The sequence below is a fragment of the Artemia sp. Qi Xiang Cuo genome, chromosome 5, assembly GCF_049724085.1.
Source record: "Artemia sp. Qi Xiang Cuo chromosome 5, ASM4972408v1, whole genome shotgun sequence".
Lineage (NCBI taxonomy): Eukaryota > Metazoa > Arthropoda > Branchiopoda > Anostraca > Artemiidae > Artemia > Artemia sp. Qi Xiang Cuo.
In genome coordinates, this window is record NC_142798.1 from 64,308,929 (window position 1) to 64,335,427 (window position 26,499).

The 26,499-nt window shown below is 34.8% G+C and overlaps 1 long non-coding RNA gene and 1 pseudogene across 2 annotated transcripts in view; one reads left to right on the forward strand and one right to left on the reverse strand.

The window, feature by feature from the left end:
* Positions 1-2,569: 2,569 nt before the first annotated feature.
* LOC148952381 (uncharacterized) lies at positions 2,570-23,814 on the reverse strand. The gene is made up of 2 exons (XR_016141803.1): positions 23,697-23,814; positions 2,570-3,439 (listed from the first exon to the last, which is right to left on the reverse strand). It is a non-coding gene; the product is annotated as an uncharacterized LOC148952381 (long non-coding RNA).
* LOC148952382 (splicing factor 3B subunit 3-like) overlaps positions 12,393-26,499 on the forward strand; it is a 32,185-nt pseudogene continuing 18,078 nt past the window's right edge. Inside the window, exon 1 of the transcript XR_016141802.1 lies at positions 12,393-12,532. The product of XR_016141802.1 is annotated as a splicing factor 3B subunit 3-like (transcript). The remainder of the gene's footprint in view (positions 12,533-26,499) is intronic.

The following is a 26,499-nucleotide window of genomic DNA, read 5'->3' on the forward strand; positions in this document are numbered from 1 at the left end:
ACGATCATAGTACTTATTAAATTACCAGGTCAAACATTGATATCAATATGTTTATGGAATTAAAACTGACTGATTGCCATCATTCTTTTTAGACGCGTGGTAGTTGTTTACCTGCGCAGATATAGCAGGGCTTTGTCAATTCTTTTTGCACGTGGCAAACCTGAATTCACAAGATCATCGCAGAGTTTAGCTCTGCTTACGCTGTCAGAGACTTTATTTACATCCAGAGTTTGCAGCAGAAAGTTGGTTACGTCAAGTTGTACGTTTCCCAATAATGCCTCTTAGAATAAACATCCTATCAATGGGGTGATATTCGTTCTTAAATCCTCCCTATCTTTCATTTGTAACATTAAGAGTTTTCAGGCAGTTTGCTAGTAAAGAATCTAATATGCATTTACCATATCAACTACATAACGGAAAACATTTCAAAACATGTACTATGTAGCGCATAGAGGCATTATTGGCTTTATTATTTAATTTACTTAAAGGGTTACGCAAGGGTAAATCAGACAATCAACATATTTATACCCTACTGCCCTCGACATAACGGAATATTTTTTGCTTATTTTTCTAAAACCATAACCTTTCAAACACCTTTTTCCTCAGGTAAAGTTCTGACTGGAAAAACACCATTTTGTTATTCTCCAACCATATTCTTTAAATGATAAAAAAAAAAACCTTTTTCGCATGCTGACCAATGGTCTGCGTAACGCAGGATCTTCTGACTCTCTGGCTTCGGCCAGGAGTACAATACGTGGTTGGGGGCAAATCATCCAACGCTTCCTGTGTTTTTCCCCCAGATTTCTCCAAGTACCTATTTAAAGCTCAGTCTTGTCTTGGCTGAGCTTACGCACCACTGACCCCGTCCCAAACAACCAGTGACACCAGGACTCGAACCACTGTGCTCACAGACAAAGGATTTGAAGCCTATGAATAAGAATGAAGAAGCAGAACGAAGTAGAAAATTAATATTGTCAGATATCTTGCGAAGCATAAATAGAGTGATTTATCCTGACTATTTGCCACATATATTCCCAAGCCTCATAGAAAGAAATTTTTGAACCCGCTTTAATCTCGTGGAGGCTGAGAAGGAACCCGGTAATATTTTATGACATCATACATATGAAAAAAAGAGGCTGGAATATTCAAAAAGTAAATGCCTTTAACAGTAGCTCGGTAATAAATTCAGATAATGGCAAAATGTTTGCACATCATCTACGTTACCATGTAGCTGTGCCTTTGGTAGGGTCCACATTCAGGTTCTAGATGTTTACAATTAGAAAGGAAGTAGTATTTTGAGGCAGAATTTCTTATAAAAGCAATGATTTGTTGTGGGACTTCTGCTTTTGATTGAGAAAAATTAACAATGAAGGTGAGGTACGTCAGCAGCAAATAGGGCTGAGCTAAAATCACGACGAGGAGCAATGTCAATCCGTCAAAAGTGTAGGAAAGAGCTGTTGAGTCAAATAGGGTGTTTTTCGTCGTCTACCTTATTGCGTGGATTTGGCTTTGTTATTTTCATCTCTCAATGCACATAAAAAAGCCAAACGGGATTTACCAATGCTAAATACTTTGCGACAGGAATTTTTCTCAGCCTGCGACAATCTACAAGGGGTGTTCCAATATCACGATACCATAAATGTATCTCACGCACTTGACGCAAGCCGTATCTATGGTAGGCACAATTTAAATTACGTATCTACACGGGTCGGATCCCTAAAGTTGAGATTCAAAATTTTCTTTGAGATGGAGGGAGTCAAAGTACAAAAAGTGCTTATGTTTGCCATTCTAAGGGCAGAACCTTATATCTATGCCTTAAACATCCTGTTTTTCACTTACTAAAAAAAAAAACAAAAAAAACAACACTTAAGTGTTAAAATAGGAGATGTAAAAAAAGAATATAAAAAGCATCCAGACTTTCCCGCCTAGATGGGGAAGGGAACCAGAGGAAATCTATTCTTAACCTGACTTCAATTACTCAACTTTAGAGGAGGAGGCCGTCACAAAAATCTTCTGGCTACACTAATGAGTCCATTACTACTACTGATTACATCATGCACAGAGTAATCGACTAATAGCAATTGCGAAGAAGAAAAGAGCGAAAAAATCAAATAATTTGAAATAAATTTGTAATTTGAATGGTAACTTCACAAAAATCAAATAAAAGGAAACAACACTCTCCGTATCTGACAAAAAAAATCGATTAGTCATACCCCGAGTCTCACTTTTTTATAGCATTGGAAGCAATACTTAACAGATAAACATACAAAGATAGAAACCAAATATACAGCTAGCAACCTCTGCCATAAGCTAAAAAGTCTACCTGTGATTTTGTCCCCTGCCAAATGAAACAAAAGAAAAGGAGAAACATGAGAAAGTAAAAAAAGTAAATCAATCACTCTTAATTAAAAAAAAAAAAACATTAGAGCAAAGAAATACATGAAAACATAAAGAAAAGATGCATGTTGGTTTAAGAAAAAAAGTGTCCAAAAACTCCGCCCTCTTATTGCATAATTTACTTATGTATGGAGCGGGGCCGCCGTATCCAGTTTTTTTTTTTTTTTTGGGGGGGGGGGGGTGTTACAAAAGGATTATTTTCGGGGGGACACTTAAAACCTCAAAAAACGCTTTAAAAATTTGTTTATATCCATTTTTGTTACGTTTTTACGAGTCAGACAAACATTTAAGGGGGTTCAAACCCCCCTAACACCCACCTGGATGCGGCCTTGGTATGGAGTATCCAAGATCTTGTAACTGATGTCAAAATGCTTGAAACATATTCAGGTATTTTTCTGATGCAGATTTAAGCAGTAAAATAACTTTGTCGAAAGAGCAATAGTTTAAACATATAAAAATACAGTGACAGAAGCTGTACCAAGTAAAATTTAAAACTTAAAGAGTCTTGCAATAATTTCTAAATATTTCATCACCGGCACGGCCAAAGCCACTGACACTCACACTTCTGAGATGATTGCCTAAAACCGTTTGCTAATCTCTTCTCAAAGGGATAGTCAGGAAGGTCATTTTTATTCAGTCAAAATTTGATTCTCTTGGTCTAGACTGCCCTGATGATTTTTTTTTCAAAACGCTTCGCGAATAATTTTGGCAATTAGCCAATAAATGCAAGACTGTTGGATACGACCTTTAGACGTGAAATCGGCAATTTAGCAATATTTCTCTATCGTTCTCGGTTGGCATTAATATAAATTTGCTTTTACAATAAATAGTTTCTAGCCTTTGCACTTTATTAATAAAAACCATTCAACTCTTGGCAGAGAAATTAAGAAACTCTTATATACAATAAATCATTAAAAAAACAACTTTAGCCTTAAACAGATTATCCTTCCTGTCCAAAATCTTCAGTAAACTTCTGCAGTTTTATCAAGTCTTCTTCATTGACAGTAGCTTTTGAAGTTCCTAGTGATTTCACCATATCCTCCTGAAACAATGAAAAATAAAAGAAAGTTTGAAATACATTACTTTCAAATAATGCAATATATATAATATAATAATAAAAATAATATAATATACATAACACATGTATTTCATAAATAAAATACATGGCTTCTCCATACTAAAATTAAATATAAAAAACAAGTTTTTTAAACTGAAAGTAAGGAGCGACATTAAAACTTAAAACGAACAGAAATTATTCCGTATATGAAAGGGGCTGTCCCATCCTCAACGTCTTGCTCTTTACGCTAAAGTTTTTTATTGTTTTAAAAAATAGAGTTGCGAGAAAGAGTCAAACTTTAGCGTTAAGAGCGAGGGAGTGAGGAGGGGACAGCCCCTTTCATATACGGAATAATTTCTGTTCGTTTTCAGTTTAAATGTCGCTCCTTACTATCAGTTTAAAAAACTTGTTTTTTTTATTTAATTTATGATCTTTTTTTAGTTAATGCAGCTTTTATTTTAAAATGCAAAATTCCACATTTTTGCTGATAGGAGTTTGAAGCTTCTTTAATAATGTTCTTTGATAAGCTGAGTCTGATGGTTTGATTTTTATTAAAGTTAATTAAAAAAAATTTGCAATCAAAACAAACTTTTATTGTTTAAAAAAAATTGAGTTGTGAGAAAGTCAAACTTTAGCGTAAAGAGCGAGGCGTTGAGGGGGGGACAGCCCCTTTCATATACGGAATAATTTCTGTTCGTTTTAACGTCGTTCCTTACTTTCAATTAAAAACTTGTTTTTTTATTTCATTTGTGAACGTTTTTAAATTAATGCAGGTTTTTATTTTGGCTCACCGTGCATGAATAACTAAAACAAAATTTGCATATTAATTTTACTTTTATTTGGTTAAATGGCTTTCTTAAAACTTGTTGAATTTTTTTACAAACTTTTTTATTAGTAATAAATATACGTAACTTACTAAGTAACTCATGTAACGAACTTCTATATTCATATGCTTTAAATACATATATTAAGTGGTTTGGCCCATAGTCAATACCTTGCTCTTTAAGCTAATGTTCGAATTTTGTTCCAATTCATTAAAAATGACGCCTTAATCACAAAGGCCGATAATTAGAATAATTAACTCTTATGAAAGTACTAAAAGAATCGTTGGCTTAAAGAGCGAGGCATTGACTAGAAGGTGATCACAATCATGTAGCTAATATTTTTTTGTTCGTTTTAAGTTTTGATGTTGCTCCTTACTTTCAGTTGACAAACTTTTATTTTTATTTAATTTATGATTTTTTTAAAATAATGATGGAATAACTGGTGCCCCCTTCATAGCAATGCCTCCTCTCTCATGAAAAATTCCCTCATGAAAAAGTCCTCCCATATAACCTCAGACCCCTCCCAACCCTCACAATCAGACAAAATTACTCCTGAAAACGTCTGTATAATTCCCAATAATCAATACTATATGCTATCATTGGGTAAAGTTCATAACTTTCAGCCCTCTCCCTGGCGGTTTTGAGGGATCAATTCACACCAATAGACATGGTTACAATACTTTCGAACACATTGAATAAAGCAGTATTCTCAAGATTTCTATCGATTAACGTTGGGAAAAAAAATGAGCTTTAAAGGGGGCCTATATGCCCTGCATTTTTTTGGTCTCTTTAAAAGACGACTATAACTTTTAATTTTCGTGTGACTGAGTCCTCCCGCGATATTCTAGGACCACTGGGTCGTTACGATCATCCCTGGGAAAAAAAACAACACCAAAAAAACAAATAAACACGCACCCGTGATCTTTCTTCCGGCAAATATTTTTGTTTGTGAGGTGTAGAGTGTGTACGGATTCTAGGGTGAGTGTGGATTGAGTGGTAGGGTATTGGGTGGGCCAGGAGCTGTGGGATTTTGAGCTGAGTAGTAACCATGATAGCAGCTTTAGAAGTTCCTAATAATTTCACCATATGCCTCTGAAACAAAACAAAGGAAAGTCAAGTAATAAATTCAGATAAAATACAAGGTTTCTCAATATTATTTCAAACAAGCATATAAAAGGAGCAAGTCACAAAAGTTCCAAGTGGAACTATGTCATATAATAGAAGTAGAGGTTTTTTGGCACAGACAATAACTGTCTCATTTTTAGGCACTTAGAAGAAATAGAATATATTTATTCATACCATCATGCGTTTATCTCTATTAGAAAGGATTGTATGTTACTAAGATAGATGTAGTCCATACTAAATAAGCAGTTCATAAAACAAAACAAGATTCCCCCCCCCCTCCGAAAACAAGATACGCTTCATTTGTCATGTATGATCGAAAATTCAGCACCTGTGCTAGCAGGCTAGCATAGGACATTTTTAAAGTGGTCCCAACATCGGAATGCGCTTTACCAGGAAACTAGGGTGTCTTTCTTGCTTTTGATAGGCCAGTTTGAGATAAGCAAAGTAATGGTTTATTTCTGATAAGACCTTAAACCTCAGCGAGGTGAGTTCAGTATATTGTCACTTTGAGAGGAAATCTAGTCTTTTAAAAGTATCATATCAATTGATGCAACATAGTTGGCTAGAGACAAGAGAACTAAAACCATTCTGGTTCTTGTGTTGATTGGAAATCAAGGGGTAAAAGGTCAGACTCAAATTAAGAGTTTAATATCCAACTATGTATTGGACCGATTGTAGGAGTTACGTATCAGGAGTTATTTGATTTTGAAGTTGACTGCCTCATTTAACAGCCATCTACTGATGTCTCTGAATAATTTCCTTAGAAGAAATAGAATATATTTATTCATACCATCGTGAGTTTATCTCTATTAGAAAGGATTGTTTGTTACTAAGATAGATGTAGTCCATACTAAATAAGCAGTTCATAAAAAAAATATATTTTTAAGCATCATTTAACTATCCATCATTATAATTATGCATCAGTCATTATGGAAGAGGGTCGGTAGATCTCTGTGTAAGTAGGGCGAAAGTGTTTGAAGCCTCGAAAGTACATTTTATGCCCAAAGTCAGTAATTCTCCACGAAGTCATTTATGAAGTCTCTAAAGACTGATGGATGAGAAAGGGGTAGCACCCCCTCCCCCCCCCCATAGATGGAACTGTTTATGTTCTTTTTAAGTTTTAACGTTGGTCCTTACTTTCAGTTGAAAAAATTGTCGACTTACTTTTCGACCGCCTTACAAATGATGCCAAAAACACCTTTCACCCGTTTGAAATTTTAGCATGAGAATCCTCCTTACCCCGGAAGTTTCTTCCTATTGAAAATTCTCTCCATAGAAAATTAACTTCCCTGCTGAAAATCCACCCTTCCCAAAAAATGTACACACCATAATAGCAAATACTATTTGTAAAAATCTTAGGATATATTAAGAATCAGCACAAAAAGCCAAGTCTATTGATGCATTAATTCTTATCAAAACCCTTTTATAGTTTTGGTTGCTATTTGGCCCAAGTCACTCTTGACCACTTTAGTTCGATACCGCGAATTATCTGAACTAGCTTGTCAAAGCTTTTTGTTTCATCGTATAGGTCCTAAATCCATGTCACATGCCTATGAACTACTAATACCGTAGACAAATACAAGACATGTATCAAACAGTTCGTGGTAACGAACTTATAAGGAGCGACCCGGCTCAATAGTAACCGAAACTCTAAAAAACGGAATTTTAGATACATCAAAAGAATCGAATTTTTATGCTGATTTCAAATATATGAGTTTTATCAAATTTAGTCTAGCCCATCAAAAGCTACGAGCCTGAGAAAAATTTGCCTCATTTTTGAAAAAGGGGGAAACACCCCCTAAAAGTGATAGAATCTTAATGAAAATTAAACCATCAGATTCAGCGTAATAGAAAATCCTACTGTAGATGTTTCAAGCTCCTATCTACAAAAAAGTGTAATTTTTTTTTTTTTTGCCAGAAGAAAGATCACGGTTGCGTTTTTTTTTGTTATTTTTTTTTTTTTTTTTTTTATCCAGGGGTAATCGTATCGATCCAGTAGTCCTAGAATATTGTATTAGGGCTAATTCAAACGAAAATAAAAAGTTCTAGTGCCTTTTTTAAGTGACCAACAAAATTGGAGGGCAAATTGGCCCCCTCCCACGCTCATTTTCCCCCCAAAGTCTCCCAATAAAAATTTTGAGATATCCATTTTGTTCAGCATAGTCGGAAATCTAAAAAATGTCTGAGGATGACTTAGTTCCCCACAGATCCCAGGGGAAGGGCTGCAAGCGATGCCCTTTCTTTACATATAGTATTGGTTATTGGGAAGTATACAGACGTTTTCAGGAGGGATTTTTTTGGTGGGAGGGGGCTCGGAGGAGGGTGTTACTCGGGAGGATCTTTCCATGGAAGAAGTTTTTATTGGAAAAGGGACACTGCTATGAAGGGGGTGCCGGATTTCCCAGCATTATTTAAAAAAACGATCAGAAATTAAGTATTAAAAAAAACAATTTTCTCAACTGAAAGTAAGGAGCAACGTTAAGATTTAAAACGAACAGAAATTGTTACGTATGTGATTGGGTTCGCCTCCTAGTCATTACCTCGCTCTGTACGCTAAAGTTTTTTTTTGTACTTTCATCAGAGCTATTTATTCTTTTAACGGCTTTTGTGATTAAGGGGGTTACTCTTAAAGAATTGGAACAAAATTTGAACTGCATCGTAAGCAGCGAGGTATTGACTATGGGGCGAATCCCCTAATATACCTAATAAAAATATACGAATATAGAAGTTCGTTACGTAAGTTAATTCGCAAGTTACGTAAGAACAAAATTTCGAGAAAGCCATTTAGCAAAAAAAAAGTAAAATTAATATGAACATTTTGTTTTAATTATTCATTTACGGTGATCCAAAATCAAAATGAATTAAAAAACATTCAGAAATTAAATATTAAAAAAACAAGTTTTTTAACTGAAAATAAGGAGTGACGTTAAAACTTAAAACGAACAGAAGTTTTTCCGTATATGAAAGGGGCTGTCCCCTCCTCAACGCCTTGCTCTTTACGTTAAAGTTTGACTGTCTCACAACTTTATTTTTTAAAACGATAAAAATTAGCGTAAAGAGCGAGGAGTTGAGGAGGGGACAACCCCTTTCATATACGGAATAATTTCTGGTTGTTTTAAGTTTTAATGTCGCTCCTTACTTTCAGTTTAAAAAAAAAACTTGTTTTCTTTTAATTTAATAACTTTAAAGACGTTGTGGTTCCATATACTTGGAGTAAATGGTGAAAGTTCTCCAACGAATGGTCAGATCTTAAGTGCTCTTTGGAGATGAAAGAGGAGGAAATTTGAAAGAAACTACCTTTTCATGTATTAGTTTGGGTAAGAGATGAAGCTCATAATAAATATAACAACCTTTATGGCCTTTCCCCCTAAAATTGTACAAACAAAAACGATTTTCTTCGTGATCTTAAGGAGGCCCTAGACGGTCAATCATTTTGATCAAAAGCTTCTGTCAATCGATTGACTCAAGCATGATTGACCTACTCGGAACCTGTTTGACACTTGAGTCATGATTGACCTACTCGGAACCTGTTTGACGCTTGAGTCAAGCGTTGACGGTGATTGATAGAAAGTTTGAATGACTCAATCATTTTTATGAAAAGCAATGTGTTAGATCACCTTTGGTCAAGATTGAAGGGTTGATTGAAGGATCGAATGAAGGTTTATTACAGCACACCTCAATCGATTGACAAAAACTTCTGATCAAAACGATTGACCGTCTAGGGCCTCAGTTATGCCTTGAAATATTTAACCAACAGGTTTGACCACCAACGATTTCAGTTTTGGTTCATTTTCATCCACAACGTTGATCAACAAAACTTTGGCTGGTCGCTTGAACATGATTATTGATTAAAAAAATAGGTCACGTCAGATCAGATTGTTGACCAACAATGTCGTCAGAAAAAGCCTATTGTTTAAATGATTTAGTGGATATTAAATGGATATTAGAAACCTGTTTAAAATAATAATTTTTCTTAAAAAGTGTCCATCATGTTTTCAATTTTATTTTTTATCATCTGAAACTATCAATAATTTGGAAGCGTTCTTATTTTGCTGCTTTGATATTACATTCTATATCAAGGAAGATGGTACCGTCCATGGACAGAAAATTTTCACTTAAAAGCTTGATTATCTCGTAATTTTTACTATGCTAAAGTTTAACAGATGCATGTATAAATGCAACATTGAACTGCGATTAGACTCGTTTTTTCAATGGGTTCTGTGAGACTTGAATATCAAAATGTTGACTTTCTTCTAAAGCTTTCAATGATGTTTCACACAAGTTAGACTTTCGATCCTTTTGGAAATGAAAACAACTTTGAGCTGAGAATATTGAATTATATCCTAATGGTCTTTGTATCACTAGGTGTATCGTATGAGTTCATTTTTATGTTTCAGATTTTGTTGTTGTTGGTTCTGACTCGGGACGGATTGTTATCCTGGAATACAACCCACAGAAGAATGTATTTGAAAAAGTACATCAAGAAACATTTGGCAAAAGTGGGTGCAGAAGGATTGTTCCTGGCCAGTATTTAGGAATTGATCCCAATGGCAGAGCAGTCATGATTGGTAAGATTAATTTGCTACATATTTGCTACACAAGGTTTTTTATTAATTGCAACAGCAAATAATATTTGACAACAGTGACAATTTGAATATTTGACTACGGTGTCAGATATTTACTGTTCATAGCATCGATTTGACTTCCAGTTGAGATAAGTTGATCACAAACATCAAGGTGTCATTTTCAGCTGTGAGGTGTAGAGATATACTTTTATGACTATTCTGAGCATTTGGATCTACTCTGTTTTATAGATTGTACCTAACAACATCAGAGTGGATAGATAAACGTGATCAGAGTGTTAAATTTATAAATATTATAAATAAAATGGCAAGATTTTATCCATGGATAATTATTTGAATTTAGGATAGGACTTGACTTTTTTTCCATCTTAACATTTGAATCTGGAACCATTTGAGAACTTGACGTAGAATCTGTTGCGTAACCTCTATTTATTAATACATAACCTTTTAAATCTCCCAAGAAGGTCCGAATTTCGTTAGTGAATTTATTGGGCATTATTTTCTATTTCTCTTATTGGGGAGGTCCATCCAGTAAATTCTTAGAGGATCTCTTGTATGTGTGTTCGCAATCATTAGGGACTGAAGCTGATCTATTATTTTTACTACTATTTCTCTGATAATCTAGTTCATAGTCCTTGGTTTGAGACCAAATAACATTAAGACCCATTCACATTGAGCTTTTACTAATACTGAGATGTAGCCAATCAGAATTTTTCACAGAAGATATCGACCAATAAGAAAATTTCTGGGAAGACCTGATTGGCTCAAATTAGTGCTAGCTTAATCTCGGCAGTAGTAAAATCTGATTGTGAAAGGGCCTTTTAAGAATTTCTGCCGAAGTAATGAGTATGATTTTATTTCAGTAGTATGAACTATTTTAATAAACGAAAAGGCCCTCTGAATATCTGTGTGAAACTTTCCTGCTAGTTTAGGTTTCAAGGAACCAATGAAAACAATAAAAAAGATTTTCCAGGGATATGAATGGGATTAACTTCTATAAAATGTTGTAAAATGTCTCATTTTGCAGTGAAAACCAAGTTGAAGATATAAAATTAATTTTTTATTGATGCTATTGAGTGCCTGAGATGGTGCAAATATATTTATTAATGGGCCTTTAAATCATGTATTTTTCTTAGTGTCGTAGTATGAATTTTATTACAATATTTAAGTTGTGATTTTATGGTAATAATTTTTCAAACAATTTCAAACGGTTACCATGAAGCAGAGAACGGCACCGCTAGTAGGGACTTAAAGTCCAATGCTGCATTATCTGTCTTTCTTTACCTTTACTTTGTTACCGAAGATTAAAAGACCCGAATATGCGGCATAAATGCCATATGTCAACAATCAAGGATTGTGATCAGGTCTGAAGGCTGAAAATACAAATAGTCTATTAAAAGAGATATAGCCGTGAATAAAAATACTCCGATCATGGATTGAAAAAGATCAGACTGCACCTCTCGCTTCCGAGAGGAAATTCTACCTTGTAGCATCCGAGGGTTCTGCGACTTCCAGGAAGAACATACACCAGGGGGTGCATGCCAAGTATGGTGAAAGTTCTCGATGTGATGCAGGGACTGTGATGGGTGACAGAACTGTTGTACATTCGGAGCTCTGACATGGACCCAAGGTAATGGAGAAGGGTAATCCCTCAACAACACCTCTTTGGTTTTATTTATTGCATTTTCTTCTAGTTTTAACCTCTTCTCTCTGTAAACTAAATCACAATTCTATTTTCTTGAAATGTTCTTAGTTATGAATGGAAAGTGATTCATATTGCTGATATTTCAATTATTCGTTCATTTTATTCAAATGTGAATATATTTCGGAAACTTAACTTCGATGTCTTGGTTAATTTTATTCAAATGTGAATATATTTCGGAAACTTAACTTAGATGTCTTCATTCATTTTATTCAAATGTGAATATATTTCGGAAACTTAACTTCGATGTCTTGGTTCATTTTATTCAAATGTGAATATATTTCGGAAACTTAACTTTGATGTCTTCATTCATTTTATTCAAATGTGAATATATTTCGGAAACTTAACTTCGATGTCTTCATTCATTTTATTCAAATGTGAATATATTTCGGAAACTTAACTTCGATGTCTTCATTCATTTTATTCAAGTGTGAATATATTTCGGAAACTTAACTTCGATGTCTTCGTTCATTTTAATTCAAATGTGAATATATTTCGGAAACTTAACTTCGATGTCGCCAACGTATGGCTAATTTACTTTCGGGTTTTAAATGAGGAAAATTCAGATTTCTGAATCAAACTGATGTTTAACTCTCTCACTGATATTTATTATTAATTGTAGGGCTAGTTTGTCACTTTTCACCGTGTCCTAAGCTGTATTTCTTTTCCAGGTGCTGTTGAGAAGCAGAAGCTGGTTTATATTTTGAATCGTGATGCACAGGCTCGTCTAACCATTTCATCCCCATTAGAAGCACACAAGTCAAATACCCTTGTTTACCATATGGTTGGTGTTGACATTGGCTTTGAAAATCCATTATTTGCCTGTTTAGAAATTGATTATGAGGTAAAGATGTTATTAATTATATATTTATCTGGCGGAAATTATTGTAAAGAATTAAGGGTGGGAGACAAAATATCTCTTAGGTGCGGATAGGTTATTCGTTTAAGGAATTTACAGTCCAAAATTTTTTAAAGTAAGTATAGCCTGTTGTTAACTTTGCTTAAATTTATTTTTTCTTTCTATAAAATATGTTGACATAGCAGGTTGAATTTGAATAGCCTGTTTAACTCCCGTGCTGTTTAAATAAACTATTGTGTGCTGTTTATTTAGAATATTGAGTTTACTCATTATTTCTTTTCTTTTGTAAGCTGATGTATGTTAATTGTTGACTAAACGACAACTTTTGTTTTTATTTGCCGCAAACACCAACATTTACTAGCAACGCTTTATTATAATGGCACCTGCTGTGTCAGGGCTGCCACAAAGTCCCTAAAATCGAATGAAGGTCCCTATTGGTCCCTTAAATTAATAAAGGTCCCTAAAGTCCCTTTTCTTGCTTCGGTTTAAAGCTCCGTATCGGTTTAAATCTCTGCCCCATTGGAGTGGTATTTTGAGACAGGGCTTGCCTATTGTAAAAGAATTTTCTTTGATCCTAAGAATACCACCCATCAGCTTCAAACCAGCTTGGGTGGGCAAATCTTTCTCTCAAAAGAGAGGAGAGTCACCCACCAATCACGAATAACCAGCACCAAGCAATTCTCACAGGGCTGTCACAAAGTCCCTAAAATCGAATGAAGGTCCCTATTGGTCCCTTAAGTTGATAAAGGTCCCTAAAGCTCCTTTTCTTGCTTCAGTTTAAATCTCTGTATCGGTTTAAAGCTCTTCCCCCATTGGAGTGGTATTTTGAGACAGGGCTTGCCTGTTGTAAAAGAATTTTCTTTGATCCTAAGAATCCCACCCACCAGCTTAGATGGGCAAATCTTTCTCTCAAAAGAGAGGAGTCAACCACCAATCACGAATAACCAGCACCAAGCAATTCTCACAGGGCTGTCACAAAGTCTCTAAAATCGAGCGAAGGTCCTTATTGGTCCCTTAAATTGATAAAGGTCCCTAAAGCCCCTTTTCTAATTGTTTGTAACTCGATAGATTTTGGGGTTTGAAGATCCACTCAACGATCTTTACTTAAATTGCAGAGACGAAGAAAATATAATTGACAATATGCCAGATGACTAAGGTAGCAAAACAGTGTGAGCCCAAATTTTTGCAAAAATTACGAAAGATATAGACGTATCCTTGAATAATATTTGCATAATGTTGTCTGTAAGAGTTGCGTTCGATTTGAGAAAACTTAGTTAACTAACAAGTCTACTTTGTTGCTTTAGCGTTTTATTTGCCAGAAAGTTAAGTAAGTGAACAAAGAAAGTTAACCAGGCTTTTGCAAATAGAACAGAAATTTTGGCAGAGACTTTGAAGCTGCTATACTGTGAGCCGTACAACAAATTAGGGACAGTCGGAACAGACCATCAGACTCAGGAACTTGAGGCCTGAAAAAGTCAAAACAACGAAGAAGGGCAAAGCCATCTAAGAAATCAGCCTTAGTTGTGTCTCGGTCAATTATTTGTGTTGTTGGACCTTCACCGTTTATAGTATTAATAAGAGTTTGACCTTTGGGACTCCAATCTAATCTTAAAACAGGAGTGGTTCCACTACATTTCAAGAAATTGCTAGTAATAGCCTTCTCCTCTTTCCAATCTGAAGCACGCCAAATTCTAAGACATTTGTCTTCTGATTGTGACGCCAAATATTTACCAATTGGATCAAACGAAACACATTTCATGATGCCTGTATGACCTTTGAACTTCATGAAAATTTTGGGTTTTTATGACCTCATATCCCTTTTAATGACATCATTGTCGATTGCGACTGTAGCTAATTTTGCGTCATTTGGCGCCCAGTTAATATCAAGTATATCGCCTTCGTGACCAAGTAAAGTGGCTTCTTGGTTCAGCCAAGATATTTCAGCGGTGGCAGAAGGGTCATCAGTGAAATTGCTGGGGCATTATGTGTTTAGGATTTGAATATTTCCAAATTTACAATAATGACATCGATCATTAGCAATGGTATTTACGATGTTCTGTATAGGTTGTAATCCGTGGAATTGCAGAGATGTTTTAGCTATTGCTGAAGGTCTACTATTTGTAGTCTACTATTTGTAGCTTGATACAAATAGTAGACCTAATTGTTGGAGCCTGGTGCATTCAGAATTTGGGATTTTCACAGAGGGGTTACAGTTGATAGTTCAGTTATGTTGTTTATTAATATCAAATAAATATTTAAATACATTGTTTATAAATATTTTTCTACCAATTTTCTATAATCTTTTGTATATATTTTAGCACAATTATAAATTTGTAAATGGGTTATATGTAAAGCTTTTTGAAAATGAATTAAATTTTGTATGCTAGTGATATTACATTTCGCAATGCCTTTCAAATTTTTGCTTATTTAGTTTTGTTAATTTGCAGATGTATTTCCGTTTTTAACACTTCAAAACCTTTTTAACCAAAGCCTAACAAATAGTTTTGAGCAAGAAATGTACAAACAGATAGTTCAGTGCCTTTATTCTAGCAAGCTACTACAAGACATTTAAGATGTAGTAAGCAGTCGTAGTTCAGCACTTCGCTTTAAAACAGAAGAACAAGAAGAGGTTCTAATGCTCTTGAATGAAAAGCTTATAAGTTTAAATGAAATAAGAAAAAGATTCAGTTCGGAAGTTTAAAGACACTTCGTTGAAAAGTGTAGTTGGTCATGGTCAGTCTCTAATTTAGCCCATTGGAAAGAATGAAATAAACACTGAAATCTGTTAAGAATCTAGACTCTATTCAGTATTCTGCTATTAGCTAATACCAATATGCTTCAGGCAAATTTGAATCAGCTACTAGAGACTAATAGATATATAGTCTTGAAGCTGAGCAGTTACTCATTTCTCTAAAATAAAATAAATAAAATAGGCTAATGGTGTCTACATGTATAATAATGTGTATTTGTTCAAATTTATTGCTAGTTTAAGACGAGCCACGTCTCTGATTAATTATTTGTTGGAAAAATCACTTCGGCGTCAAAAAGGTAAAATTACTGTATAGACATGATAGATGTAAGGAGCGGTGCGGCTCAATAGTAACTGAAACTCTAAGAAACAAAGTATTGATAACAATAGATACATCAAAAGAACCAAATCTTGATACTTATTCAAAATATGTTAAATTGATTAAATTTAATGTTAACTTTCAAAAGTTACGAACCTAAGGAAAAATACTCGCTTTTTGAAAAAGGATGAAAATACCCTCAAAACATCAAGCGATCCTAATAAAAATCACACCAACAGATTAAGCATATCAGAGAACTCTACTGTACACGTTTCAAGCTTCTATATACAAAAATGTGGACTTTTGCATTTTTTGTTAGAAACAAGATAGCGAATGTGAGTTTATTTATTTGTATTTCCCTTGGGTGATCGTATCGAACCAGTTATCCTAGGAGATCGGGAGAAGGCTCATTGGGTCGGAAATCAAAGGTCCCTTTTTAAATGACCAAAAATATTGGAAGGCAGCTTGCCCCCTCCCACGCCCCTTTTTCTCAAAGTCGTCAGATCAAAATTTTGAGATAGCCATTTTGTTCAGCATAATCAAAATATCTAAAAAATATGTTTTGAGGATGACTTGACCCCCCCCCCCCAAGCACAGGCCCCGGAGGAGGGCTCCAAGCTATGAACTGTGCCCATTCTATTTCCCGACATTATTTAAAATCAACGATCAGAAATTAAATAAAAAAACAAGTTTTTTCAACTGAAAGTAAGGAGCGACATTGAAACTTAAAGCGAACAGAAATTATTCTTATTAGTTCTCGAAATATGAGCCAAGACAGGCTGTGAGCCATACAACAAATTAGGGACAGTCGGAACAGACTATCAGATTCAGGAAGGTGAGGCCTGAAAAAGTCAAAACAGTGAAGAAGGCCAAAGCCATCTAGGCTAACAAGAAATCAACCTTTTTTTGTGTTTCGGTCAAATATTTGTGTTGTTGGACCTTCACTATTTATAGCATGAGCATTAATAAGAATTTTACCTTTGGGACTCCAGTTTAATCTTAAAACAGGAGTGGTTCCACTACATTTCAAAAAAGGGCTAGTAATAGCCTTGTGACGTCAAGTATTTACCAATTGGATCAAACGAAACTCATTTCGCGAGTCTTGTTTTACCTTTCAACTTCATGAAATTTTGAGCTTTGATGACCTCACATCCCCTTAAAACGACAAGCATGAGCTAGAGGTCTTACGCTATTATTAAATAAAAAAAAACAAGTTTTTTAAACTGAAAGTAAGGAGCGACATTAAAACTTAAAACGAACAGAAATTATTCCGTATATGAAAGGGATTGTCCCCTCCTCAACGCCACGCTCTTTACGCTAAAGTTTCTTATTGTTTTAAAAAATAGTTGTGAGACAGAGTCAAACTTCAGCGTAAAGAGCGAGGCGTTGAGGAGGGGACAGTCCCTTTTATATACGGAATAATTTCTGTTCGTTTTAAGTTTTAATGTCACTCCTCACTTTCAGTTTAAAAAACTTGTTTGTTTTTTTATTTAATTTTTGAACGTTTTTGAATAAATGCAGGTTTTGATCTTGGCTCACCGTAGATGAATAATTAAAACAAAATTTTCATATTAATTTACTTTTATTTAGTTAAATGGCTTTCTAATTTTATTTACTAACGTTTTTATTAGTAATAAATATACGTAACTTACGAATTAACTAACGTAACGAACTTCTATATTCATATATTTTTAATACGTTTATTAGTGGGTTCACCCCCTAATCAATACCTTGCTCTTTAAGCTAAAGTTCGAATTTTGTTCCGATTCTTTAAAAATAACCGCTTAATCACAAAAGCCGTTAATTTGAATAAATAACTCTTATAAAAGTACTAAAAAATCTTTGGCTTAAAGAGCGAGGCATCGACTACGGGGTGAACCCAATTATATATGTAATATTTTCTGTTCGTTTAAAGTTTCGATGTTGCAGTTTAAATACTTGTTTTTTTATATTAAATTTCTGATCTTTTTTTAAATAATGACGGGAAGTCCGGCGTCCCCTTCATAGCAATGTCCCTTCCCCCATGAAAACTTTTTTCATGAAAAGATCCTCCCACATAACCCCCGACCCACCCACCCCCCCACTACCAGGAAAAATCTCCCCTGAAAACGTCTGTATACTTCTAAATAACCAATACTATATGTTAACATTGGGTAAAGTTCATAACTTTCAGCCCTCCCCCCAGGAACTTCGGGGGATTAAGTCATCCTAAACGACATACTTATAATGTTTTCGAACATGCTGAACAAAATGGCTATCTCAAAATTTTGATCAGGTGATTTTGGGAAAAAAATGAGCGTGGGAGGGGGCCTAGTTGCCCTCCATTTTTTTGGTCACTTAAAAAGGGCACTAGAACTTTCAATTTCCATTCCAATGAGCCCTCCCACAATATTCTAGGACAACTGGGTCGATACGATCACCCCTGGGAAAAAAAAAATAAATAAATAAACATGCACCCGTGATCTTTCTTCTGGCAAAAAATGGAAAATTCCACATTTTTGCAGATGGCAGCGTGAAACCTCTACAGTAGAGTTTTCTGATACGCTGAATCAGATCGTGTGATTTTCATTCAGGTGCTATATCTTTTAGGGGGTCTTTCCGCCTTTTTTCAAAAATCAGCCAAATTTTCTCAGGTACCTAACTTTAAACTTGGTAGGAAAGATTAAACTTGATGAAACTTATATATTTGAAATCAGCATTAAAATCTGATTCTTTGATTCATCTATTTGTTTCAAAATACCGTTTTCTAGAGTTTCGGTTACCATTGAGCCGGGTCGCTCCTTGTTACCACGAACTGTTTGAAAATGGCTAATTTCAAGTATAAGGTTCAGCTTTGAAGCTACTTTTCAGCATGAAAACTATTAGGTGCAAGACAGAAAAAAGGATTGGCCCTTGACTTTTAGGGAGAGTTTGTTAAAACAATAGAGAGAACATTTTGTTAAAAGTTGAAAATAGCGCAGGTCACCAAATTTTGCAGAGGGCACGTTATATGCGCTGTTAACATACATAGTTCCCATATTGTCCTAAAAAATTTTATTGATCAACAAATGTCATTAATGGATGGCTCTCCTGAAGCCAATAAAGTTAATAAGGTTGTTGACAAAATTATCCAGCCATTTTCCCCGTATTCGACTTCATTGCAGTTAGGAAAAATTAAACTTTGTTCAACCCTTCAAGAAAGTCAGCAAAGTTTAGCCAATAAAATAATACTTCTGGAAATTTTAAATGGGATGGTAGAGACTAATAGACATATGGTCTTGAAGTTAAACAGTTGCTCATTTATCTAGACTGAAATAAATCCAACAGGCTAATGGTGTCTACATGTATAATAGTGTATACTTTTTTAAATCTATTGCTCGTTTAAGAAGACTTCCGTGTCTGATTAATTCAAATTATTGGTTAGAAAAACTGCTTTGACGTCACAAACGTAAAATTATTCTCTGGACAGAAGAAACATCAATGGGAACCCTGCATAATTGAGTAAAAGGCGTCTGTATCATCTATCTATTGTCTAGAGCTAGAGTGTTTAATATCGCCGTTGACCATTCTATAAGAAATGTATTCACTTTGAAGATTAAGATGGCATAAATCTAGCGGTAAGTTATTTATCGTGTTACATCAGATCTTAGGGGAAAAAAAAATTGGATTAACTGTTATGGCGACTATTATATGTATGTCACTTCAGCCATCAGCAAGTTATTATAACTAAAAGAAAAATTATGTTTCTCAATCCAGTATGAAGTAATGCACTAGCTAACCAGCATAAATATTATCTGATCAGTCACTAAAACTAGTAATACCTTTTGTAGCCTATTTGAAGGAAGAATGTCTCCTCAAAATCTATTTAATTTGGTTCGAAATTTCTCTTGAATGGAATATTAAGATATATATTCTCTGAGGCCAACCTGACTCTTGTACATGATAATGGTAATAAGCTTACCTAAGCTATGGATGTCAGGTATTGTGTTATCTTGGAACAATAATTTCGACAGGACCTGTGCCTGTCATCATCAGGTTCAAATTCAAAACTCTTGCCAGAATATAAAATCACTAAATAAAATAAAACTAAAATCACTGAACAACACTAGTAATAAGTTGAACCTGGAATTATTGTTGTAATATGGCTCGGATTTTGGTAGAGGCATTGATGGCCGCTATCCTAGTAGATCTCAAAAAGGTTGGGTCTTTAGAAGTATGGTGGAGTTTTTTGCGAGTTCTTAGCCTATGGGTAATGGGTTCCCAAATTTCACTGATGGGGAACTCTCCATTGTCTTTATTGATGGCTGGTTTGTTTTTAGCAATTTCCAGAGCTTCTCTGATTTTCTGCTTTAAGAGTTGTGGAACAATAGCAATAAGTTGAGCCTGGTCAAAATCAACAGAGTGAGAAGGGTTTTCAAAAATATGATGGGCCAGTATAGAAAAAGTATCTTCCTCCTTAAGCTTTGTCTTTTTAAGGCAGGCATCAATGGAATCAGCATGTTCTCTTAATCGGTGATGTAGAGATCTCATGGTACGACCTATATAGGTAGCACCACAACTGCATGGAATCTCATATACTCCTGATGGATCTGAAGTGATCTTATCTTTGCCTTTGTTTAAGAAGGAGGAGATGGTCATTCCAGAAGGAAAAAACACCTTAAAGCCTAGCTTAGTGAGTTTGGAGCTTAAAATGTCAGTAATCCCCTTAATATAAGGTAATGACAAAAAGGGTTTATCTTCTTCAGTCTTAGGGGAGCTCTTGGTTTTTGTGCTAATCTTTCTCCTGGAGATAACCTTATCAATGACTTGTTGGGGGTAGCCATTGCCCATAAGAATATCTTTTAAATGATCAAGTTCAGCCTTCAGCTCCAAATCAGAGGAACACACTACAAACGCTCTATCAACCAGCGAATAGACTACAGAATTTTTAATTATTGGGTGGTTATAAGAGTCATATCTCAGATATCTATCACTATGAGTTGGCTTTCTATATACACTCAAGTCAAACCTAGTTTCCCGTTTGGTAATCAGAACATCTAAGAAGGGTAAACTGTGGTTATTTTCAAGTTCAATGGTGAACTTTATATCTGGATCCTGCTGGTTAAAAGTATTGAGAAAGGATCTTAATGTGTCTTCTGTCCCATTCCAAATTATTAGGCAATCATCTAAATATCTCATGTAGAGTTGGAGATCCTTGAAGTCCTGCTTGAAGATATTATTTTCGATATATTGTGGAAACACCTCACTAAGAACTGGTGCCAAGGCTGATCCCATTGGTATGCCCCATTTCTGTTTGTAGGTTTGATGCCTGAAAGTGAAGTAAGCATTGTTCAGACATAAAGATGTGAGAATAATGATGTCTGTCGTGTCTAAGCTGGTCAGTTCTTTCCAGGAATCATCATTTTCCAAAGCTGATTGTAAAGCTGGTATAAGTCAGGGCAAGGGTATGCTAGTAAACAGAGATACAACATCGAAACTGCACATTGTGGTATTCTCCAAGATGTTGATGCTTTTTAGCGTTTCAACTGCTTCTTTGGTATTTCTTATTGTGTGTTGGCTGCTAAGAGTTATGGATCTTAAAATACCAGCCAAATACCTTTCCAACTTTTGTGTAGCTGAACCTATTGTTGAAACAGTAGGTCTAAGGGGAATATCTGGTTTGTGAATTTTGGGTACACCATAAAATCTAGGAATGACCGGTCTGACAGGAATAAGTTTCCGATAAAGTTGATCATTAATCCTATTTGTGAGACTAAGATTATCCAAAGCTTTTTTGATATTATCATAAGCAACCTTTACAGCATTGACATTAACTTTTTCATATACTTTGTTGTTATTCAGGAGGTTTAATGATTTGCTGACGTACTCGATCTCATTGAGGATTACTATTGTATTACCTTTATCAGCTTTGGTAATTATGATGTTGGTATCTTTCTTGAGATCTGTGAGGACCTTCATTTCATCTCTTGTTAGATTCTCCTCATTATGTTTCTTTTAGCCTCAAGCATGAAGGGATGAAGGTAGTCTCTTATTTCATAATTTGGTAAAATTCTACTTTAGCCACTTTTGGCTATCTTTAGAAGGGTTTAGGTTAGGAAAGTGAAACTTTCAGGGATGAGAAAACAGGCTAAAGTATGGGTAAATTTTTACCAATTCATATTGTTTACTTAGGCTATGAATAAAGTAAACATACCACTCAATGCCTTGTTTATGCTCTTTCCAAATATAATAATCATTTTTGTTGGAAATGAATTTCACCCCCACCCCTATATATGCCAATTCAGGGTATATACTCACACATTAGGGGGGTATGCTTAAAGTTTATTTCTGATGTAAATGGGAGGTAAGTTTAAAATTTATCCCCACCCTCCTAATGTGCAAATAGTCTAGAACCCCAGGCTAATGTAGGATGAAACAACTAGGCTACTTCAACATAAAATTCCCTACTTTGTAATTTGAACTGTATTTATTACAGTAAATGTTTTGCTATGCATATATGAATAGTAAACATACAACTTGATGCCCTTTTTTGTGCTCTTTACACATATAATAATAATTTTTGTCAGAAATGAATTTTAGCCCCCACTTCTATATATACTGATTCAGGGTATATATTTGGGTAAATTTTTACCAAATCATATTATCGACTTACAAATAAAGTGAATATACCACTCAAAGCCTTTTTTTATGCTCTTTCCAAATATAATAATCAATTTTGTTGGAAACAAATTTTACCCCCAAACCTAAATACCAATTCAGGGTATATATTTGCACATTAGGGGGGTGGGAGTAAAGTTTAAACTTTCCTCTCATTTACATCAGAAATAAAATTTCCCCCCCCCCCTTAATGTGCAAATATATACCCTAAATTGGTATATATTGGGGTGGGGGTAAAATTAATATCTGGCAAAAATAAATATTATATTTTGAAAGAGCATAAAAAAAGGCATCAAGAGGTACTTACTACTTACTTAGGTCCTGGCCATCCTCATGGGATGTTTTGGGGTCACTCCTCTTGCTAGCTCATGTGTAAGGGTAGTAAATATTTACCAAATCATATTATTGAGTTACAAATGAAGTGAATATACCACTTGATGCTTTTTTTTATGCTCTTTACAAATATAATAATGATTTTTGCCAGAAATGAATTTTACCCCCACCCATATTTATACACTTCAGGGTGTAGCCTATATACCCTGAATTGGTATATATAGGTGTGGGGGTACAATTCGTTTTTGACAAAAATGATTAGGCTATTATATTTGGAAAGTAGCATAAAAAAGGCATTGAATGGTGTAGGCTATTCACTTTATTCATAAGTCAATAATATGATTTACTAGAAATTTACCAAAGTATGTCCTAGAAAGGTATTTTGAATTACCTACCTCCACTCTTCCCTCTAGGGGGTTCTGACCTTTAAAAATCTGTCTTATTAAAGTGAAACCTCCCAAAATAGATTTTCTGCTTAAATGAAGGGTAAAATTCTATTTTAGCTACTTTTGGCTATCTTGGAAAGGGGTCTGGTTAGGAAAATGAAACTTACAGGGATGGGTCTACAGGCTAAAGTATGCCCTGTGAAGATATTTTGAAGTACATACCTCTAATCCTTCTCCCTCTAGAGGGTCCTGAAATTTGAGAATTCATTTTATCTTGATTTTCAGTTATCAGTTTCTTTTTCTCTGGCTTTAGTTCTGAGAAGAATGCAATTCCTGTTATTTGATTAGTCTTAAGCCATGTCAATATTTTTTTTTTATTTTTTTTAATGTAGGAAATGTATTTGTATATCTTTAAAACCTTACAAATTTTAATTGAGCAAAGTTGTGAAGCTGAAAACAATTTTGTTGTACTTCATTTAAACAGATGATCTATTTTGCAAGGTTTCACTTTTATAACATAGATTTTTAAAGGTCATCAAAGGTCAGGACCTTCTGGAGAGAGGAGTGGAGGTAGGTACTTTAAAGTACCTTTCTGGGAGGGACATACTTTAGCCTGCAGACCCATCCCTGAAAATTTCATTTTCCTAACCTAACCCTTTTCCAAGATAGCAAAAAGTAGGGGTAAGGTTTATATTAACAGACTAATTAGATAGATAAAAAAAACACCACCAGCATTAGAATTTCATCCTGAGTTCAAATATAACACTCATTTCTGTTGCCAATTATTTTCAAAATTACTTCTAAGCTTCTTTAAGTTTTTTCAATTTTCCTGTTTTTTTCACAGAAATATCATAGCAGTGATTCAATTTGAAAAATACTAAATTTTGCTGAAAGCTCCTATTTGAATTGAAATATGCTAAATCTTGCTGAGCAGTGATTTGATATGAAAAATACTAAATCTTGTTGAGCAGTGATTTGAGAAACACCAAACAGTTTGAATTATTCATTTTTTTTGGTAAAAACTTACCACTAGCTTCAGAATTCATCCTGAATCCAAATGTGACATTCATTTCCATTGCAAATTATTTTCAAAATTGCTTCTAAGCTTCTTTAAAAACAGCAAAACTTCTTTCATCAAAACAAATACTTTATGGCAGCTACATATAAAGTTTTATAAATATCAGACAAATAGCACTTAATATAAACAAACTGATCACTTATATCTAACTCTTCATAACTTTCTAATGCACTAGGGGTGACACTGACAGGTGCTCTAGGGGCCATATTGATTCCAGGGGGGTAGAGCCAACAAAAGCCCTGGTTGACTGCTGCTGAAGTGTTGCAATGCTGCCAGCATGCCACACTTGCACTGGTGGCACAAAATTGGCTGGATGATTGATTTGGCAATGAGTATCCATGGCTGGACAATATACTATCAGCTCCCCATTTATGACTGTAAATAATGCTTCCTGGCTTATATATTTTTTAATAATAGGAATTAAAGTTTCCTTGTTTCTTTGGAGGCCTTCTTGGTCATCAGTCAGGGGTACAATAATTTTTTACCACCACTGGTGTTGCAATGCCGCCTGTGCACAGCGTTGGGACACCAGTGGCAGTCAACCAGGCCTTTTGTTGGCAGCGTTCAGTTGATGTGCTGATGTGGCACCAGGGTCTAACCCAAATTTATACCACTAAATAAATTAGGTCACTTGGTGTTTTTTGGTAGAATAGAGAGAGAGAGCAAAACAAAAATATTGTACCCCTGACTGAGGGCCAAAAAGACCTCCAAAGAAACAAGGAAACTTTTAATTCCTATTATTAAAAAATATATTAAGCCTGGAAGCATTCTTTACAGTGATAAATGGGGAGCTTATAGTACATTGTCCAGCCATGGATATAATCATTACCAAATCAATCATTTACCAAATTTTGTGCCGCTGGCGCGAGTGTGGCGCGCCGGCGGCGTTGCGACACTTTGGCGGCGGTCAACCAGGCCTTTTGTTGGCTCTATCCCCCTGGAATCAATAGGGCCCATAGAGCACCAGTCAGTGACACGCCTAGTGCATTAGAAAGTGATGATGAAGAGTTAGATATGAGTGATTAGTTTGTTTACATTAAGTGCTATTTATCTGATATTTATAAACCTGTATATGTACCTGCCATAAAGTGTTTGTTTTGGTGAAAGAAGTTTAGCTGTTTTTAAAGAAGCTTAGAAGCAATTTTGAAAATAATTTGCAATGCTTATGAATGTCACATTTGGATTCAGGATGAAATTTTGAAGCTAGTGGTAAGTTTTTCCCCAAAAAATGAATAATACAAACTGTTTGGTATTTCTCAAATCAAATCACTGCTCAACAAGATTTAGTATATTTCAATTCAAATCGGAGCTTTCAGCAAAATTTAGTATTTTTCAATTTGAATCTCTGCCATGACGTTTTTGTGAAAAAAAAAACCAGGAAAATTGAAGAAATTTAAAGAAGCTTAGAAGTTATTTTGAAAATAATTTGTGACAGAAATGTGTGTTATATTTGGACTCAGGATGAAATAATGATGCTAGTGGTGTTTTTTTTTATCTATCTGATCAGTCTGTTAATATAAACCTTACCCCAAAAAAAGCTAAACTAGAATTTTACTAATTTACCCCAAAAGCAATAATTGAATTATTAAAGAGCCTAAACAAGGCATTAAATGACATTTTCACTTTCATCTTAGCTAAATTGTATAGTAAATTGAATATTTACCCCAGGCTGGATGTATTTCTCTATGACAAATCTCAACGTTTTCTTGTTCCTTTGCAAACTGTGTTCTCCTCTGTCACAGGTAGGAAGATTGGTTTTTTCTCTTACTTGCATTAAAATCCAACCATCCTATGATGAAACCTTTCCTCCCCATCAAAGTTTCATCTACTCCACCACCTTGGCCCATTAAATTTTTGGCTTCCTAGCAAAGCAATCATAACTTCAGAGCAGAAAGACCTCCAAGCCATATTTGTTTGGCTTCCTAATTGGTGCTCCTTAGTCATAGTTAAAGAACCAAAAATCTGACCCAATGGTTAATGAAAATTTTATAAGATGCAATTCTGGCCTTATGCTAAAACTCCCCTTCTTGTCAGACTTTACAGTAGCAAAATCTTCTCTTCTCGTATAATATCTTCTCTTCTTTGGGATAATATAGTTGTTTGCACACTTCCAATAACCTACACCTGAACAGAAAATGTATAGGTCTTGTATCAAGGGCACCCGATTGATGATTACATAACCCCATGAGTCCTGAAAAAGTTATTGCTGGTTTCATCATTGCCAGGGAATTTGCTGATTTCTGTGTAGTATGAGACTTCACAGAACTAGCTTGTAGATGTCCCAATAAGTAGCAGGACACAAAGCAGGTCAGTAAAAACAAAAGTATAAGCTCACTAGAAGATTTGAATGAAGTGCAGTCAATGTACCTTAAGCACTATTCTACTTCATCGCGTACCAATTTGCCAATTAATAACAACAAATAAAATTTATAGAAGTTTTTTTTTGTAAAT